The sequence below is a fragment of the Diceros bicornis genome, chromosome 20, assembly GCF_020826845.1.
Source record: "Diceros bicornis minor isolate mBicDic1 chromosome 20, mDicBic1.mat.cur, whole genome shotgun sequence".
NCBI classification, from domain to species: domain Eukaryota; kingdom Metazoa; phylum Chordata; class Mammalia; order Perissodactyla; family Rhinocerotidae; genus Diceros; species Diceros bicornis.
This window is the reverse complement of record NC_080759.1, coordinates 7427807-7440704: the sequence shown is the minus strand read 5'-3', so window position 1 is coordinate 7440704 and position 12898 is coordinate 7427807. Positions and strand designations below refer to the sequence as shown.

The following is a 12898-nucleotide window of genomic DNA, read 5'->3' as shown; positions in this document are numbered from 1 at the left end:
GATTCACCATTCTAGATGCTATTAAGAACATTCCTGATTCTTGGCAAGAGGTCAAAAGTTCAAAATTAACAAGAGTTTGAAAGAAGTTGATTCCAACCTTCATGAGTGACTTTGAGGCGCTCAAGACTTCCGTGAAGGAAGTAACTGCAGATGTCATGGAAATAGCAGTAGAAGATGTAACTGAATTGCTGCAATCTCATGATAAAACTCTAATGGGTGAGGAGTTGCTTCTTATGGATGAACAAAGAAAGTGGTTTCTTGAGATGGAATCTACTCTTGGTGAAGAGGTTCTGAAGATTGTTGAAATGAGAACAAGGGATTTAGAATATTACATAAACTTAGTTGATAAAGTAGCAGCAGGGTTTTGATAGGATTGACTCCAATTTTGAAAGAAGTTCTACTGTGGTTAAAATGCTATCAAACAGCATCGCATGCTACAGAGAAATTGTTCTTGAAAGGAAGAGTCAATTCATGCAGCAAACTTCATTGTTGTCTTATTTTAAGAAACTGCCACTGCCACCCCAACCTTCAGCAACCGCCACCCTAGTCAGTCAGCAGCTGTCAACATTGAGACAAGAGCCTCCACCAGAAAAAGATTATGAATTGCTGAAGGCTCAGATGATGGTTGGCATTTTTTAGCTTTTTTTTTTTTTTTTTTGCTGCAGAAGATTCTCCCTGAGGTAACATCTGCTGCCAATCTTCCCCTTTTTTTTATGTGAGCTGCTGCCACAGCATGGCCACTGACAGATGTGGGGTGTAGGTCTGCACCCAGGAACCAAACCTGGGCCACCAAAGCAGCAGGTGCCAAATTTGGCCTCTAGGGAAGGCCCAGCAATAAAGTATTTTTTAATTAAGGATTGCAAGTTGTTTTTTTAGACATAATGTGACTACACGCAATAAACTACAGTATAATGTAAACATAACTTTTATATGCACTGGGAAACCAAAAAGTTTGTGTGACTGGCTTTGTTGTGATATTTGCTTTATTTCAGTGGTCTGTAACTGAACCTGTAATATCTCCAAGGTATTACTGTAGCTCACTGAGCTTTCTTAAAAACAACTATTTTGAGTTCTTTATTGGGCAAATCACAGATCAAACCACAGATCTCCATTCCTTTACCAGTTACTGGTAACTTGTGTTTCTTTGGCGGTGTCACGGTTCCTTTATTTTTCATGTTCCTTGTAGTCTGTGTTGCTGTATTCACATTTGAAGAAGCAGTCACCATCTCCAGTGTTTGCTGACTGGCTTAAGGCTTAAGAAGTATCTTCTTTCATAGATTACATCATGTTCACCACCCAAATACTAATTACAACCCATCACCACACACATGTACCGAATTATCCCTTTCACCCTCCTCTCTCCCCCCTTCCCCTCTGGTAACCACCAATCCAATCTCTGTCCCTATGTGTTTGTTTATTGTTGTTATTATCTAGTATTTGGGTGGTGAATATGATGTAATCTATGCAGAAATAGAAGTACAATGATGTATACCTGAAATTTTTACAATGTTATAAACCAATGTTACTGCAATAAACAAAAAATTTAAAAAAAAAAGAGAAGTACCTTCTTTCAGCCTGTTTAGGGATTCTGAGGCTTTCTCATATTTTTTTTGTCCAGGGGTTAAAATCCTGACCTCTTCTTTTGATGTCCAAAACTTTCCATAATATGGTCTCAATATACTTTGTAGAATTAATCTTTTACTATTTCTGCTTTATATGGAGCACACTTGTCTTTCAAATTCCAGATTAAATAACTGATGACCTGTTACCTCTCATGTGAAATCTCTTTAAATTCTACCATTAGCTTTGGAGGGCAGTGTCTCTCTCCCCTCTGCACATTAAGAGCCCTTTGTTATACCATAGCATTTACTGAATAAATGGTTGAGTTCAACTATACTCTGTTTTATTCTAGAAATTGAATTTCTATTATTAAATACCAACTTTTTGGATGCTGCTTAACAGTGCTAAATTCAATTAACCTTTTAGTTTACTAGTTTAACATGTTATATATTAAGGGTTTTTATGTACCAAGACCTGTGTTAGGTCCCAGGGAAATAAACAAACAAAAATGATTGTCACAACCCCCCTCCCTTCAGAGAAGTGCATAATCTAATAGGAGAGATAGATAAGTGAACATGAAGTCAAATGCACTGCCATAGACACAAGAAAAAACGTGTCTTTGGCAGTTAATGTATTTCCAGAGTTAAGGAAATCATGTTGATAAGGGGACTAGGAACTGAAAACTCTGAGTATTTTGGGAAGAATTAGTTTACAGAAATCAAATCTTTTCTATAAATACATCTGCTCCACACTTCTTATTTCCTCTTGTGGGGAAACTTAAGATATTATGCCTTCTTTTGATTCTGCAAAGCTATGGCCTGTGCTAACAGCCTCCCATTTGCTTGCTTTTCCTAGGGTGGTGCTGAATGCTCAGGTTTGTGTTTTTTTCTCCCAATTGTGCAGAGTTGAGCTGGCTTTCTGTGCATGCTCACTGGCCTTCTGACAAGTCTTTCTCTTGCTGCCATTGGGGGCATGCACAAGGAACTGGCTGCAGGGTGAGGGTGTGTGGGTGAGGATCGAGTGTTGGGGGTGCCTGTGGGCCAGTTGCAGGGATCCAGAGACAAGGCATCAGCAGCAGCTTGTGGGCAGGCTTCCTGATAAAGTCCACGAAGCCGTTAGTAAGAGCTGCATTTCTCCAATACATTCTTGAATAGAAACAGCCCTTTCTACTGTTCTCCTAGTCACTCACTGTACCACCATAATGCAGTTCACAACTCAGTCCTCTGGATGTGGCAAGAAAGAAGAGGGTCTTTTTGGCAGCATTCTGCACACTGGAGCAGACAGATGCTTGCTCACACACTTTCATTTTCCCCTAGGAGAAATCAGGGGCCAAGAAGTTCTCTCTTGGCACTGAGCCATGTTTCTTTGGGGGAGGGGTGAAGCGCGTAAAGTGAAATTGTTCCTCTTACCCTCTTCAATGTATCTAATCTTGGATTATTTTTTGCTCCAACCGTGTGCTGAAACTTCTCCGTTGGACTTCCAGACTTCTACAGAGGCACTATTGTCTGTGGGTGGTTGTCAAAATTGGTGTTCTTTGGGGGAGAAGACAGTAGAAAGCTCTTATTCTGCCATGGTGATGATATTACTCCTTAAAAACTTTGGATATGGCTTTAGAGAATATGTTGGGCCTTTAGGCTCAGAAATGCCTTGGCAGTTCTCACTGCTCACAATGGACAAAGGCTGGATGGTCAAATACGTAGAGGCACCACAGTTCCAATGAGCTCCCTTGCCAAATTATGTGTCTTGAGTCTTTGGTGTTTCTATGATCAGTCTTTGATCTTGGGATTTTGGCAGCACAGAACCTACAAATCCAAATTTGTCGGTGGGATTAAAATGTGGCCTTCAGACGAAAAAGTCTGAAGGTTTAGGTCTTCAACATATGAATTTTTAGGGGACACAACTCAACCTATAACAACCAATCATGTTCTGTTTCAGTGCTTCTATTTGTCTATCCTCGTGTATGAAAACTGAGCCCATGAGCTGCTGAATACGCTCTGTCTCTATACAGCAATCAAGAAGGATTATAAGACTTGAAAGTTCAAAGATTGAGGACGCCCAGTTGGTAAAATTCCAGGTCAAAAGCTGTAATTTTGAATGGAGGTTTTGTGTTAAGTTGGGGGACCACTGCTCGGGGAGAAGTTGTGGAGCAGTTGCCTATTACTTGACATTTGGGAATGTGGCAACCAATAACGGCAGAGCCTGCCCAGTCATATTTTTGGAGACAGCAGATGCTCCAGAGTTTGTAGGTATGAGAAGTGTGGGCTGATCTCTTCATCTTCTTGATGTCTTTAGCTGAAATATGGACTTTATGTTTACTATGGGACATTACCTCATGAGTATTTGGGGGACTGGTAGCTATGTAAACAGTGGGCTGATTTCTATTAAAGTCTGGCTGTTGACAAAAGTGGAAGTGCTAGAGGTTCAAAACCTGGAAAAATGCCATTTTGAATTATTTGAACTGTTTTTGGGAGTTCAAGTTTGATTTCAATCTTTTTTTTTTTTTGAGGTTCTGTTGAAATATTCTAAATGTTATATTGGATAATGCATAGATGATCTTGAGCTACCAGATGGATGAACTGTTGGTGGTTGTGGACTAAGTGATGAGCTGATAGGCACATAGACGTGAGCAGTCCAGAGGCCTTGCTGATCTGGCTGTTGGATTGTTGGATTAGACACAGGACAAGGAGCCCAGACATCAGGCTGGAAAGGTAGACAGACTTGTTGAGGGTGCATGGGATTAAACTGAGACACTAGCCATAATGTTGCTGGGTCTATACTGTTGTGCTTAATAGAGATCAAATTTTTCTGCAGACTGTTAGTACAGACTTTTAATGATGGAGGGACACCATCTATGTGCAAATATGTAGGAGTATTATGGCCAGTTGGGCTATTTGGGGGTGAAGTTACTGTAATGGGATTGAATATGGGGGTTTGTTGAGAAAGGCTAGATTCCTTAGCTGCCTGAGTGAAATCCAGGGTGTGGTACTAAATTTGAAGCACCAGATCGACTGGACATTCTGAAAACATTAATGCCTCAGGGAACTTGAGCTGGTGTTATCTGTGGCACCTGCTGAAACCATTCACTATAGGACTGACCACCTTGAAGTTGCTTATCATGACATTGTACATTCAAGCCCTACTTCCATGTTTCTATTTCCTTTTCACCCATGGTGTCAGCATTCTGGGACTACAAGTCCAGCTTGAGAGAAGTCATGTGATTGGATACAGCAGAAATTTTAGAGCCAACTGAGACATTTGAGTCTCTTCCACAAACAGGATGGTTACTCTTCTGCAGGGCAGCCAGGATATTGTCACTTGTATCACGCTTCTGGTGACCGCAACCTCAGGCCCTTCAGGACATTTTGTTGTAAGACTGGTAAGACTTGAAGATCAACTTTGTGGCTTTTTGGACCATTTGTATATTGCCTGATTGGATCTATTTTACAGTGGGAAATTCTAGGCTTTGGTGGAGATAGTACTCATCTTTTCAGTCAAGTATGTTTTTTTTTCCCACTTTGCTCGTGGTGTGGTCAGGAATGATGGCTGGGCAAGGCTGGTGCACCTGATGCCTTTTTCCCTCTCTCTGCCTCCACAGCCCTCACTATCTACCCTCTGCTCCCATACCCCTTTGTGCCCTCTTTCCTATATATTTTTTTAACCTCTCATTTCTACATCTCATTATGGCTATTGGTTTTCTCTTATTTCATGAAGTTTTCCTATTTCATAAGGTCCATTTGCCTTAACTTCCTCAAGTACTTCCGTCCATTGCATCTTCTGAATGTCTATGAGTGTGAATGTGAGTGTGCATGTGTGAGTGCATGTAAGAATGTGTGTTGCTGCTGTTTGCTTATATCTCTGTGTAGGGAGGTCTTTCCATGCAGTACTCCAGGTCTTTTGGGTTCTGTCAGGAATTGGGTAGCACCTGCCTGTTTGGATTTTCCAGACTCTGAAGAAGGGAGAGTGGAGATTTTAGATTTGTGTGTTTGCTTTGCCAGGTGAGAGACCCAGCTGTCAGGGGTGTGGGAGGGTGTCTACCAGGGGAGTTCAGGCTGGAGGTGGCCATGGGGTAGAGCTCTTTGCCCAGAGGGGAACAGCTCTGTGTTTGTGACTCTCTCAGGGTAGCTGGAGGCCTGGGCCACTTCTACAGTGGATGCAAGGTTCTGCTTACCACGTCAGGATCTTTAGAGATAATCTTATGTCAAAAAGGTAACAGCAACCCCTAGATTCAAGATACTGATTGTGTTTTATACTTCTTTCAGAAAAATATCAAAGTATATTAAAGGAAAGAAAGGCTAAACTCAAGAAATGTGGCTTATAAAGTTGAAATCTATCAGCACATAATAGTACAAGTTGTTTCCCATATGTTTTAAGAGTTAAATAGGAATCATCAAATAATAGAAAACTGGTGTTCTTAGATGAAGACTAACAGGTGTGATCATTCACCAATAATACCAAGCACCAACTAGGTGTTAGCATTGAAAGTGCTGAGAATGCAAGAGTGAATGAAGTAGATGGAAATCTCACCCCATGGAGCTTGCAGAAAGGAAGCTACGAGATTTGTCAATGTAACAATTAAAGACATTTTAATGGGAAAGAAATTCCACCAAATTGAATGTTAAACAACAGATCTTGAACGATGTAACAGTAATATGATAAAAGATATATTTTATATGAATTTTATGCTTATATGTGTTTACATATATATTTTTTATATAGATGACTGCCATAAAAATGTCAAAGTGTTAATATATAAACAATCAAAGGGTTTGAACAAAAGTGAAATCTCTCAGAAACTGCTCACTGCCCTGACCTTCACATGACTTGCTGATACTTGGCTTTCAGTTTCTGAGGAGAATGGGCCATTGTTCAGAACCTGCAGGGGAAACCTCATATGCCTGGGTCGTAAAAGGAGAGAGGTGTAAACGGCAGATGAAGGAGGATAGAGGAGGGAAAGCACAGCCTTCTGCAGACCACAATGTCCCCAGGACGCCCCACCTGGGTCTGGCTCTGCTGTCTGCACTCTCCCAGCTCCTGCATCTGGCCCTGAGGGACCTCCACCCGTGAATGTCTCTACCCTAACAACTTTGCCCAGATGAGGAGGCCACAGATCTACGTCTTGGATGGTGAAGATGCCACTGTCTCCTCCTGGGTCAGCTCTGGCCTCCCCCAGAAGAAGCCTGAGCCCGGTGCTGCCTGCAGCTCATCCTGGCCCCCGAATGTCCTTGGGCTCACAGACAGTGGACAGCAACTCTCTGTGGGTGCCCTCCTACCTCTCTTCCTGGGGAGGGCCTTATCAGGCTTCATGGACCCCAGGACAGGTCTACTGTTTCTCCCACCTGTGGGAAGTTGGTGGAGTTTCTGATTCGAAGGCCTCATGTCTCAAAGCCGCATGCATGCTTTCACCAGTTTTGCCTCTAGAACATGGCGGCTGAGAGCATGAATCTGGCTGGTCCAGTTGGGTCGTCATCTCTCTTTCTTCACAGGGTGCACCATTGGGTCCTCACCTCTCTTACTTCACAGGACACACTGGGCTTAGCCCACTGTGGGCAGTGCACAGGTTGGGTGAGCATCCTCCTTATGGTGCTCCTCATCTCCAGGGGACCTCTTCACCTGCTTCCCTGTCCTCCTCTTCTCTCACCCCCCCCCAGCTTTGAAGATAAGGTCTGTGACCATTCACTGTTGCCTAATAGCACAGGCACACAGCAGGTGCTCAATAAATGATGACAACAATGGTAGCAACTCTCAGTGAGAGCTTCTGTGAGCCAGGGACTGTTTGTTCTAAGTGCTATATATATGTTAACTCATGTAAGTTTCACAACCACCTCATGAAATCACTCCCATCTTATCCTTATTTTATAATTGAGGAAACTGAGGCACAGAAAGGTTGAGTCACTAGACTAGGGTCACACAGCAGAACCAGGATGCAAACCCAGGTTATCTGGCCCCAGAGGTCTCTTGGCTGGGAATCAGGGTGGTTTCTGACCTCTTTCAATTCTGTGGACTCAGGGACTGGTGAGGGGTGAGCAAGAGTCTCACTCAGGCTTCCTACTCCCATCCCACTCAGGACCAGCCTCATGGCCAAGAAATGGATGTTCTAATGTCATGGCCAACAGATGGCGGCAGGGAGGTCTTCTAAGGATAAACCTCTTGGCACTAAAAGCAACATAAGCGACAAAGCACCCTGGATGACTCCAGAAAGTACAAAGTCAAACAGGCCCCAGGTAGCAGCCTTAGAACTCATCCATCTGTCCTTGGAACTTCTTGGCAGGGACGTCAGCTGTGTGAAAACTTTCTCCTGATCACCAGGCAGGCACCAGCTGCCCCACATGGCTGGCCTCCTCTTTGAGCTCTTTCTTTCTTTTTTTTTTTTTTTTGTATGGTGAGGAAGATTGGCCATGAGCTAATATCTGTGCCCATCTCCTTCTATTTTATTTGTGAGATGCTGCCACAGCATGGCTTGATGAGCATGTGTAGCTCTGTGCCTGGGATCCAAACCCATGAACCCTGGGCTGCCAAAGTGGAGCAGGCAAACTTAACCACTACGCCACTGGGCCGGCCCCCTCTTTGAGCTCTTAATGCATTCACTTCCCCATTTTCCTCATCAAAGGAGCAGACAGAACCTTGAAGGTCTCCAGAGACTGGAGAAGGAGAAGCCAGAGAATAAAGAATGAGAGTGAGGGTAGTAACAGGGAGGAAGGGCAGGCCATTGAGGAGGCATTTGAGGGCTGGGCCTGCATTTACATCTTGCTTGACCATGACAGTGGCCTCCCACGAGTGGAGTGATGGGTCAGACCTGGGTGCCATTTGCCCTGTGGCTCATACTGGGCGACTAGACCATAAGCTCCGAGGGCAGTAGACATATGTCCTTCATTCCTGTTCCCACATGCTGCCTGACCAAGCACAGCAGTCACTGAAGGCATTAGGGCTGGGCTCAGGGGTGATTCTCCACAGAGGGTCACATGCTGGGGCAAATGAGTCTCTGAGACACCACATACAGAAACAGGACCAAGAAAGAAGAAGGTAAGGAGACGCCCAGTGTCCTAAGCAGGCAGTGCGGAACAACTAGAAACCAGGAGCATCAACAGAATGTTTGCTTCCTCCTGAACCTGCCCCTCCTACCAGAACAATGCCCACTCACCCTGCCTCCATCTTCTGTTATCAGAAGCCCCCTCCTTCTGTTGCTTCTGTCCCCACCTGCCCTGGGCATTTCTGGCCCAAATCTCAATGCCCTAAGCAGGGGCTGGGTGCTAGCCCTCACTGAACTCAAAGGATGGAGTTGGGCCCAGGTAAAGATAGAGGGTCTCACCGTCTTTGACAGTCGCTCTGACTGGGCTGGTCTCCATCACTCTTTTCCTTCTTCCACCTCCCCTCCAGCTCTCCCTCAGGGTCCACTGTCCATTAGAAATGGGGCATGGTCACTGCTCGTTCACTTCCTGGTGCTTTCAGCATTGTGGGGAAGCCAGGCTCCCACTACAAACTCTACACAAGCATTGGCCCTTCACCACCCAGCCCTTGTCAGGCTCAGCCCTGGCATCCTGGTATGTCAGGCGTCTCCTGGGATGAAGCACAGCACTCCTCATCTTTGACTCAGGACACTGAGAACTCATGGCCCAGGTGTCAGATTCCTCCAACCAGAGGAAGTCTGTCAAAAGGAGGAGGACTCCATCCTAGGAAGGAGCTTTTTGGGGTTTACCATGAGCCAGAGCCTCCCTTCCAGCCTGAGGGTCCCCCAGAATACAGGGCAAAACCTTGGCATGTCTGGAGAAAGGGGCTGCCACCTTCTTTTGACTGGCTGTGTGTGAGATGCCTGCTGTCCTGCTGGTCTGGTGTGGGTCTTTGTCTGACCCCTGGAACAGTTCAGGGGCCTAGGTCAGGAAGCAAATTCTCTACAAGAAATGCTGCCTCATCTTTGAGAGTAAATAGAATGAACTAATTGAGAAGATGCTAGTTGGTGCTGGTACTGAGGGCTGTTCTCAGAGTACAGGCAGACTATGTCACCCTCACATGAAACAAACCTAAGAAGTGGGGTTGGATCTTATGCCCACTTTACAGGGGTGAAACTGAGGGCCAGGGAGGTAGGTGAGTGGCTCCCAGCTGTGTGTGCTTAGCCACAGTCCTCTCCCACCCACCCTATGAATACAGGGAGAAAAGGGAGTGGGTCTGTCTCAGAACTGAGCCTGGGAGCTGGGCTGACAGGAGGAGGATAATTCCTCATGACACAGTTTTTATCTGGGACATGGTACAGAACGTCGTTTCTGGTTACAAGAATGAGCACAGCTGACCTGAGAGAGTAGGGTCTCTGCAAGGAGGTCTGTGAAGCAATTTTGAAGCCAAGGGGTGGGTTAGGGGCACAACTCAAAGATAGTGAACACTCTGGACACTCCCATGCTTCAGGTGGTTCCCAATAATTCTCTTTTCCCCCAAGAATGGTGTCACATGGGTGGGTCTCTGGCAGCCTCCCCACAGTAACCACAGCCTTGACGGGTTTGCTTAGGACCTGCTCTGAGAAGCAGGAAGTTGGCACAGAGTCAGGGTGGTCCCAGGCCCTGTGTGATGCTCTGTTCTCCATGGAGATGAGTGATGGGGCCACGGTTCTCCACCAGTGACGACAAAACTGGCTCATTCTACCTGATCGTTCCTCTTTCCTGAGCCTGGCCTGTGCGTCAAGCTCCTGGCCACACCATGAGCCAGGATTGGTGGGTGACCAGTGTCAGTGGATGACAGCAGGTAGTTGGATTTAACTGGCGAATGTCCTGACCAAGACCACACTGTAAGTTTGGCCTCCCGGCCTCACACCTTCTCTGTCAGAAACCATCCTTATCTCCAGCCCCCTCAGCTCGTCAGGAGTTCATGGGTAGGTAGTACCAGGAGAAAGGGAATGGTTTAATGGGCTGAGGAGATAAGAGAACTGTGAAATGTAAAGCCTTGGGCTGCACGTCCTTCATGGTCATGGTAACAGAGCTCTGCTTGGGGAGGGAGGTGGGGCTCTTGTCATTTCATGAAGTGGGGTGGCAATCTGGTTTGTGACATGAGACCCAGGCAGGCTGGTGGAACCTATGGACCCCTTCTCATGAAAAAAATTAAACCACATAGGATTACAATTACGCTGAAATACAGTTATATAAAACTCTTCTAAGATACAGAATAGTAGCAGATGTATTCCTATCAGACACCAGGCTCCAGCAGGAGACTGATAAGAACATAATCTGGAAGTAGTTGATGAGGGCAAAGAATACTTTATGTCTGCAGATGTGATAGGAAAACTCAGCAATCTCTAAGGGTGGGTGGTTTCGCTGTAGACTCCATATATGGAAGGAAAGGCTAAATTTCAGTTAGAGGATAGTAAAAAAAAGATGCAATCCTTCTTCCTATCCAAGCACAAGAGGGCTCTGTGATGCATCTCCCAGCCCCAGAGTCCAAGCCTCTGGGAGCTTCTGGACGTCTGGTCACCTATCAGATGTCTCCTGGGTTGAGATGGCAGAGGGAAAAGCAAGGCATGCACTTGTCTTACCGTGTGGCTCGGTAAGCCATATGAACCCAGGGGTTCATATTCACGTTGACATGCTCACAGCATTTCAATAAGTCGGCAAGCCCACTACCTCTGTTCTGCCAAGTGCAAATAGCTGCCCATTTTTGCTCATATGTTGCTGATGTGGACAGGGGCAAAGTTCACTGTGCTCACATTTTGATGGGCATTTCACGTGTGCCCTAAGCCTTCACCTCCACCCTGCAAAGCAGGTGTCACTATTTCCATGCACAGACCAGGAAACTGAGGCTCCTAATAGTGGGACCTTGTGCCCAGATTCACACAGCACTCAGCCACAGAGCTGGGAAACACTTCCATCCAAAGCCTGTTCTCATTGCGTTAAGCCAGGCTCTCTCTGTGCAAAATAACATTTTCCTCTCTTTAAAGAAAGCAACACACAACATTTTTATCTGTTATCTTGAGGTTGTGACAGAGGCTGAGCATAAGAAACTTGGAATGAGTTTGGAGGTGGTTCTTGGATAGGCATCATATTTTTTGTCTCTGAGACTATTTGGGTTAGATCGTGGTAACTAAGGAAAAGGAGACCTGGAATTCAGAGTGTGAAACAGGCTTTGTCAATTTCCTGAAAACCTGCCTTCAGGAAGGAAAAGGTCTGGGAGTGGGGGCGGGGCAACCACTCCCTGGTCCTCATACCGTGATGTTGCAGGCTTTTTCTCAGACCTCTGAGAGGATAAGTCTGAAGGTAAGTGGGGCGTGGGGCTCATGGAATTCCACAAGACAAGGAGGCTAGATTTCTTTCCTAAGTTGGCAAAATTCAGATGGGCTTTTGGAAAGGGGCATTGATGACATAAATTTAGAAAGAATGCTAGGATCCATCTAGCAAATCCTGGCTCTGTCATTTTGTTAGAGAACCGATGGTTCTTTAACCAGCAGTAGGCCTGGAACAGAGGCTGGCATCCCCACCAGGGACTGGAGGGCATCTTCTACTCTCACCACCTCCAAGGGCTTGACAGGTCCTCTGACCTTGTGTGAGCTCATTTCTGTGTCCTCTGAAATTCTATGTTGACTTTGTTTAAACAAGAGGGACCCGTTCTCCCTTCCCGTCATCATGCCATACCCTTGCAGGGTCTCTGAACAAGGCCTGGACCCTGACTCCCTTGGCCCCTTGACACCCTGGCCTCTGAGGCTCCTGGGCAGCCCTACTTCTCCTCACCTGCAGGCCTGAATTCCTTTCTCAGCACTCAGCTTAGGTAGGGCTCCCAGGAGGGTCCCTTGCCCACTGTAGACTATGGGCCCCTTGACGACAGAGATAGCATCTTTTCATCTTTGCATCCCCAACAAGATGCATGTCGGGCATAAAGCCAGGGTATGACAAATTCTCACTTGCCAAATGAATGAATGTATGGGCAATCCTGTCTAGTGCTTGGGGCCATGACTCTTCTGCTCTCACTTTGGCCTACTGCAGTGCCACCATGCCTCCATCCTCAGCCCTGAAGAGCCTCCTCACCGCCTGTGTCCTTGCTGCCTTGGTTTTCAGCACTGTGGGTAAGAAAAAACAAATAGTCGCTTTCTCCCAAAGACTGGAAGCATAGATGGATGGATAATACGGAAGAAGAATATCTACTTAGGAGAGGCCAGGTCCAGCTCCAAGAGCAGTGGTGAGCTCTGCAGGATTGGATACCCTCATTAGCATCCTGGTCCATGGGCAGCTGAGAGGGAGTGAGCTGGTGCAGGGGGTGGTGGGTCAGTATGTTGCTAGGGTCTGAATCAGGCCTGATGTCCCCCTTGGGGAGGGACTATGGACTGAGTGGTCCCATCTAGGCCCACAAGGAGTGGGTTTCGTTGCACCTT

At 46.0% G+C, this 12898-nt stretch overlaps 1 pseudogene; it reads right to left on the bottom strand.

Annotated features, from left to right (window-relative positions):
• Nucleotides 1–3598: 3598 nt before the first annotated feature.
• LOC131418854 (TGF-beta-activated kinase 1 and MAP3K7-binding protein 2-like) lies at nucleotides 3599–12154 on the bottom strand (annotated as a pseudogene).
• Between the last annotated feature and the right edge of the window lie 744 nt (nucleotides 12155–12898).